A 6,604-nucleotide genomic window follows, 5' to 3' on the forward strand; every position below is an offset into this window, starting at 1 on the left:
CATTACGAGGTCGTTGTCATGCTCTTTGGTATGAAGAATGCACCACCAACATTCAACAAGATGATGTCATGGGTATTTGCAGAGTATATTGGGAAGTGCATGTTCATCTTTCTCGATGATATCCTTATCTTTTCCGTTACAACCGAGCAGCATATTAAGGATGTGTGATGTGTCCTACAGTTATTACATGATAACCAGGTATATCTCAATGCAAAGAAAAGTGAATTTGGCTTGCTAGAAATTCAGTATTTGGGCTATATCAGTAGTGCTCAAGGGATTCGATTGGACACTATCACAAGTTGGGCTGTCCCCACGATGGCTCAGGAGATCCGATCCTTTGTGGGTTTGTGTCAAGCATAGAGCTCCACATGGATGGTTTCTCAATACACGCAGCCTCTCTTACAGATTTACTCAAGGGGTAAAGACACACAGATAAAAAGTTCAAGTCATAGGCAAAGCTTTACAGCCCTTCCATGACTTGCAACGACTGGCCATGATAGCACCAGTTATGAAGATCGCTTCTTGGGATGATTTTAATAATCACAGAAACTAGCAATGTCGCCATCGGGGCAATTTTACAACAAGAAGATAGGCCCGTGGCATATTACAACAAAAAGCTTAACGATGCCGAAAAGAACTATTCAGTTTATGATAGAGAGCTCTTCGATGTCATCCAGGCCTTAAAACATTGGAAGCCTTTCCTATACGGGCGGACTTTCACAGTTAAGACAAATCACCAAGGCCTTAAGTGGCTTCAGACAATGCCTAGTGCGCAATGGAGCGATCGGCAACAACAGTGGAGCCAAATATTCCAGCAATTTGGAGGAATGATCGAGTATGTTCCTGGCAAAAACAACCCCGTTGCGGACGCTCTCAGTCAGAACAGACCATTGAGCAGGCCACTGTGCTCGAAATCAAAGGAAATGATCTTGATAGCATGAAGGCACAGTACACGAAGTCACCAGAGTTTGGCACGCAGTTCTAGTTAGCCACAATGCTTGCCCCATGCCATTACTCATTAGAGGACGGTTGGCTTTTCTATAAGAAAAGATTATGTGTACTCAAAGACAAACCGCAGTTGCTTCTTCATGATGCCCATGACACCCTTACCAGTGGTCATAGAGGTATCAATGAAACTTTAAAAAGGTTAGAGCGTTATTTGTATTGATGTGGAAGGATGTATACGGCCATGTTCAGAATTGTCAAATATGCCAAAAGATCAAGGCTTCCCATAAGAAAGCGACAGGCTTACTTATGCCATTGCCAATCCCCGATGGTCCTTTTCAGGACATAGGTATCAATTTCGTGGGGCCACTTTCAGCATCCACAGGTACGCGTAACACTCAATGTCTTACTATTGTTTGTCGTTTTAGTAAATATTGTATGCTTATTCCTTGCAAACAAACGGCCAACCCTAAAGATGTAGCTCGTTTGTTTATCAAGTATTGGTATCCCATTGGAGGGTTGCCAAAGACCATCACATCCGACAGGGACTCCGAGTTTATGTCTAACTTTTGGCGAGCCCTGTTTGATAATTTTGGTACTAAGCTGCTGCAGATGCCCAGCGCTTTGCATCCGCAATCGAACGACGAGAGGAAAAAGTATAATGGTATGGCGTTTGATATTTTGAAAGCATATTGTCATGATGCTCAAGGAAAGTGGGAGTAGTTTCTTCCACTTGTGCAGGCCATTCAGAACGATACCTATTCTTCGAGTATTAGTCGCACACCTTATGAGCGGCGTTTGGACGACGGTTTACATCACTCCTCACCCGAATGGTGTCTCCATCTCTTGAAGCCAACAAAACCACCGAATCAATGGTAGAGATTACGGAGTCCGTGAAAAGCCGCATTGCCAAAGCTCAAGGATCGTATACGCACCAGGCTAACAAATCCAGACGAGATGTCCAATATACAGAGGCTCAATGGGTGTATTTACGCATTGTCAAGCAAAGATTGAAGCGGGTCGACAAGCGATGCCCTAAGCTGTCCTTCAAGACAAACTATTCGGGCCTATTATTCAAACAATCAACGATGTCTCAATGAAGTTACGCCTTCCAGACAGTTGGACTATGCACAATGTGTTTCATGTAGCTTAGTTGAACCCATATTTTGGACCTCCTCTTTCAGAGATTTCCGACGAGCAAATACCTGAGTCATCTTTGTCGTTATTGTAGAGCTTCTCCCTAGCTTCTTCCTGTAGCAGTAATAGACCCAACTTCTTAAAAGTCAGAGATTTGTTCCTCTATCCTGCTGTCACAGTTGTAACAAAGCTTTTTCAGCTTTGAGATAGTCTACTTAGTACCATCAAGGCCAAATGGCACGAGTCCACCATCTGACCAACTAATGCCAGTTGATCCCTCACCACCTTGACCTTAAGCGGTCATGTACCAATCTCCCTCATCCATATCTAGGTTGTGGAGCTGATGCTGAAGAAGCAAGATTCGGGATGTGTTGTCTGTCTCGTACAGATCCTTCAGAATGATCCACGCCTCTATTGACGTGTCGGCCATTTGGATGTGAGTAAGTATAGAGTCCGCCGTAGTCCCTATGATCAATGCCAAGGCATGGGCATCTCTGTCTTCCCAAGCTTCGAGCTCCTCTCCATCTACGAGCATGAGTATCTTCCCCTCCTTGTTCACCATATCCCCGGCTTCGCCTCCACTCCCGTTGTCAATTTCCACAACTTCCGAGCCACTAAATGACTCCAGATCTTCACCTTCTAGATTGGGTAATTTGACCCATCCAGTTTCCTAGACTCTCCAAAGTTAAAAATGGTGAAAGAAAGAAATATGGGGGAGGAGAAAGGGAGAGCAGGGGCTGAAGAGGATAAAGAGATAGACATCTCTGCTGATAAACCACACAGCAAAGTCGAGCAAACTCAACCTTTCGTAGACTAGAACTTTGAACGCACCTGACTAAACCTGAGTCACCCTCCTTCTCGCAAGCGCATTGCCCTCCAGTCGTGGAAGTCAATTCCCAAGAGCTTCTCAATCAGGGTCATCCATCAGCAAGGTCCCTGCCTTCAGACTTGTGAGCCTTCTACTTGGGCTCTGATACCATGTTAGAAATGCACCAACAGAGCGTACACATAGCGGAAGACTGATAGAATAGCTCAGGAGCTCACATTGTGGTGCAGGGTGTGGAATCACAGACTTCTTAACTTAAGTGTATTAGATAGAGGTGCAGAGTCATCAATAGACAATGAACCAGCCAGATATAGAAGACACAAAAATAGTATATTTCCGTCCAAAGCTATGGAGACAATACAAAAGAGATAGATGCAGAGTCCCACCAATGGTGTGGTCCTCTCGCACCCACAAATGACCTCTGCACGTTCATCTCCCAATGTTACCACAAGGTCCTTCTTCTATCTGCCGACTATCTCTAGACTCGAGCCCGCGTGCTCCATCTCGAGCGTCTGTAGACTTTCTGTCCAGAATGGAATTGTTGGTAGAGAGTCCTAAATCCCTTTGGAGGAGATATACCTTAACACCCCTTGACGATGGAGAGCTCTATCTCCCATATGTACTGTTAGGTGAAGATGGCCATGCTGTATAAGCTTGTTCACATAGGCATAGAGACATAAAGAAGCATAGACATAGGCACACATAAACATAGATGAATAGACATAGACATTCACATAAAGCATATAGAAGGATAGACATTCATTAAATAGGCATCCATAAACATTTAAAGCATAAGCATATAGAATTAGGCATTCATTAAATAGGCATAGAAGCATAGACTAAAGAAGCATAGGCATATAGTAACATAAGCATAATTTTCATAGAAGCATAGGCATATAGGCATTCACTTAAGCATAAAGCATAAACATAGGCATTCACATAGGCATATAGAAGGATAGACATTCATTAAATATGCATAAAGCATATACTAGCATTCACATAAAGCATATAGAAACATAGGCAAACGTAGACAGCGAATATAGAAACATAGGCAAGCATAGGCAACTGTAGAAGTATAGGCATAGAAGCAAAATACTTTTCATACATTTATTGTGGGCTCTCATTCACTAGAACTTAGCATTTAATTGTGGACTCTCATTCACTATAACATATGCATTTACTTTTCCCAAAGTCAAAATTTTGAATTTTGAATTTGAATTCCCTCTCTCTCCCTCCTCCCCGCATCCTCCAAAGTCAAAAGTTTGAATTTGAATTCCCTCCTCCTCCCCCCATCCTCCTCCTTGTCTCCCTCCTCCTTCTCTTCCACACGTCCCATTCCTCCAGCACCTCCTCCTCCTCCTCCCTCGTCCCTTCCCCCCTCCTCCTCCCTTTCCACACGCCTCCTCCTCCCTCCTCCCACATGCGTCCTCCTCCCCCCTGCTGCTTTTTCTTGCTCCTCCTCCTCCCTCATGCTCATCCATTCTCCTCTTCCCTCATGCTCATGCCTACTCCTCCGTCCTCCTACTCATGCATGCTGCTCTTGCCTCATGCTCACTCCTTCTCCTGTTGCTTCTCCTCCTCCTACTCATGCATATTCGTATGACTCATTCTCACACCTAGTCCTCCGCTTGCTTCTCCTCCGTCATAATCATTCATGATCCCTTTCATCCCTCCTCAAACATGACCTACCTTCTATCATGGACATCTCTCTACCTTACTGCCTGTAGATCAGCCTGACCAGGCAGACCTAATCTGGCCAATCAGGTCTGCCATAAATGTCCCTTTTGGGGCTCTCTTTTCCAGGGCGTTTGGCCCATACTTCTAGGGCCCTTTGCCCTCCAATCCTCTCCAAGTCCTCTAACAGATGATGCTCCTTCTCCTCAAGATAGGCTCTTCCCATCCTGTCCTTGAAGTCCTTAAACGCGGGATTTGAGGCCTGCATGCGCTCCAACTCTAGCTTCTTCTTCCCCAACCACTTGCAGGTTTTCAAAAGATCCTCAATCTCTCTCTGGGCTGTTTGTAGAACCTGCTTTTGTCGAGAAAGAGAAGCATCTGAATCTTGAGGGGCAGAAGAAGAAGATGATGATAATGATGATAAGCTTAATGTCGACCCTTGTTGCTGTAACGTTGCCATGAGGAACACTGCAAAAGTCACTTTTCTCCTCACTGTAAGCATGACGAAATCCGTTTCTCTGAGCAGTGTTGTGTGAGAGTGTTTTTGAGAGAGAGCGCATGTGGTAGGAATTTGTGTGTGTGATTGTGTGCTTCTGTGTGTGTAGATGAGAGAGCTCGGAGAGCATGTAAAGAGATTAAATCAGGCTCTATAAAGAGAATTGTATGAAGCTGAAAATATCTGCCTTTTGCTTTTTTGCGTTTAAAAAGCAAAGATATGCTTTTACCCACGAGTTTTTATGTTGTTTGAATAAAACTTTCATGATTGACATTTATTAAAATAAATCTAAGGGCTCATATTTCTAAGGGCTAAAATCGTTCTAGGGGCTCATATTCATTACATGTGACTCAAGGAGATGGAAGAAAATCGAAGAATATGATTTCTGCAAGTGTTGAAAGTCAAGAAAGAGAAATATCTTACTATAAACGAAGCAGGCAATAGTAGGTCCGAGCAAATGTCATGTGTGTTTAAGCGTTCCCTTCTTGCGAGTACCTCAACACAGAAACAGATAAGAATTTAGAATATGCAAAAGCAAAAGTCAACAAAGAAGGTGAAATTCAAAACATATATATACATATATATGATATACTTTATATACCCACACATAGTGTGGGTGAGGAGGCCGTGCTTCCTTCTCCAAAGAGTTATAATTTCAGGGAACGGACCCCCGTGCATCGAGATTGGAATCGCCGAGAATATTAGCGCCAAGATTGAGTATCACGAATATGTAAGAGGCTGACACATTACCTAAATCTCAATGGGCGTGTTTGTATACCAAGTTGAACATGCAAATTCGTGTACACACCAAGTATGTACGTCTTCTTCACTATCGACTCTGTCTGGTTTCGTAAACTGTCGCGAACACCTGTATAGTAAGGATTATGAAAGTGGATTTATTTTTGTCCAAACTCTTACAAACTCAAATGCCTTTGCTATACCTGTGCGTCTCCAAAGGTCCTTTCCTCATCCAATTGAGTATCTTTTGAGTGACTCCGCTGATCACTGATGTACAAGCTGCTGCTTCTCAATAAGGGCAACTACAAGGTATCGGTCCTCTCAAGATTGAATAGGAGCAGCGAGAATCTTACTGGTGAGAAGCCGACCAATCCCAGACCCAGATTTAGACTCTCCGGCAACAGCGTTTGGGATCTCTCACAGACTACAGCAGAAAGAATACTCCTCGCCTGTGTCCAAAGCACCGGTCTCATTTTTCTTTCCTTGTTTGTTATTGTGACGCGTTCGCCTTTGGGTAGGACCTACGGTGACTTGAATTCTCTTCTAGAGAACAGCTTTGGACGTGCACAAATCTGAAGACAGGACTACAGATGGCTTCTATTGTCTGTCATACCCATCCGCAGATTGTGTGCGCAACACAAATGATTGCTCGCTCGAAAGTTGTACTAGATTTTGTGCTTATTGTCCATATACTGTTATGAAATCTAATATTCTTAATTTGGGGGTGTGCTAAACGAGACTCTGAGTGACCTAATAAAATGAATATGACAATCATTTTGGAAGGAAAA

At 43.6% G+C, this 6,604-nt stretch overlaps 1 long non-coding RNA gene across 1 annotated transcript; it reads right to left on the bottom strand.

The window, feature by feature from the left end:
• Positions 1–5,502: 5,502 nt before the first annotated feature.
• LOC147883176 (uncharacterized) lies at positions 5,503–6,309 on the bottom strand. Its single transcript, XR_015543741.1, has 3 exons — positions 6,020–6,309; positions 5,829–5,946; positions 5,503–5,573 (listed from the first exon to the last, which is right to left on the bottom strand). It is a non-coding gene; the product is annotated as an uncharacterized LOC147883176 (long non-coding RNA).
• Positions 6,310–6,604: the final 295 nt, after the last annotated feature.

Source organism: Dipteris shenzhenensis, chromosome 28 (assembly GCF_047967505.1).
Source record: "Dipteris shenzhenensis isolate YYH24624 ecotype China chromosome 28, Dip_SZ_1.0, whole genome shotgun sequence".
Lineage (NCBI taxonomy): Eukaryota > Viridiplantae > Streptophyta > Polypodiopsida > Gleicheniales > Dipteridaceae > Dipteris > Dipteris shenzhenensis.